The following is a 534-nucleotide window of genomic DNA, read 5'->3' as shown; positions in this document are numbered from 1 at the left end:
ATTTGATTCATCTAGCAGCATTCCGTGACACTTGAACAAGTACCATTCACTCCATTCCCAGACCAAACTTCAAGTTCCTTTGCTGTGAGGTTCTGTGTCATATGAGGTCATAATCTGGAAAAGTGCTTCCCTAACTTACAAGTGAGTGCCAACTGTTGGATAAAAGGCGTTTTTTGTTTTGGCACATTAAAAACCCTTAATCTCCAGCATAGGAAAATGGCTTGTGTTTATCATATCCATCTTCAGCCTAATCATTCAAAGTTCCATGTCACAACTAGTAAAGCTCTCAAAGAACAGGAAACAGTTGTTCTTTTTCATGAACATTGCAGGATTATATGATGGGTGGCCTGAGTTCAATTTGGCTCAGTGGGAATGGATGAAATGCTTTGACCGGAACTTCCATAACCTGGGTTCAAATGTCCATAAGTCAAAACATGACATGGATTCTCAGCAGTGGTTGTTTAAAGGGGTCATATGATGCGATTTCAGTTTTTCCTTACTCTTTGAAGTGTTACAAGCTCTTGGTGCATAAAG

Source organism: Sinocyclocheilus grahami, unplaced genomic scaffold (assembly GCF_001515645.1).
Source record: "Sinocyclocheilus grahami isolate Dianchi unplaced genomic scaffold, SAMN03320097.WGS_v1.1 scaffold1036.1, whole genome shotgun sequence".
Classification (NCBI taxonomy): Eukaryota; Metazoa; Chordata; class Actinopteri; order Cypriniformes; family Cyprinidae; genus Sinocyclocheilus; species Sinocyclocheilus grahami.
Note: the sequence above shows the minus strand (reverse complement) of the source record.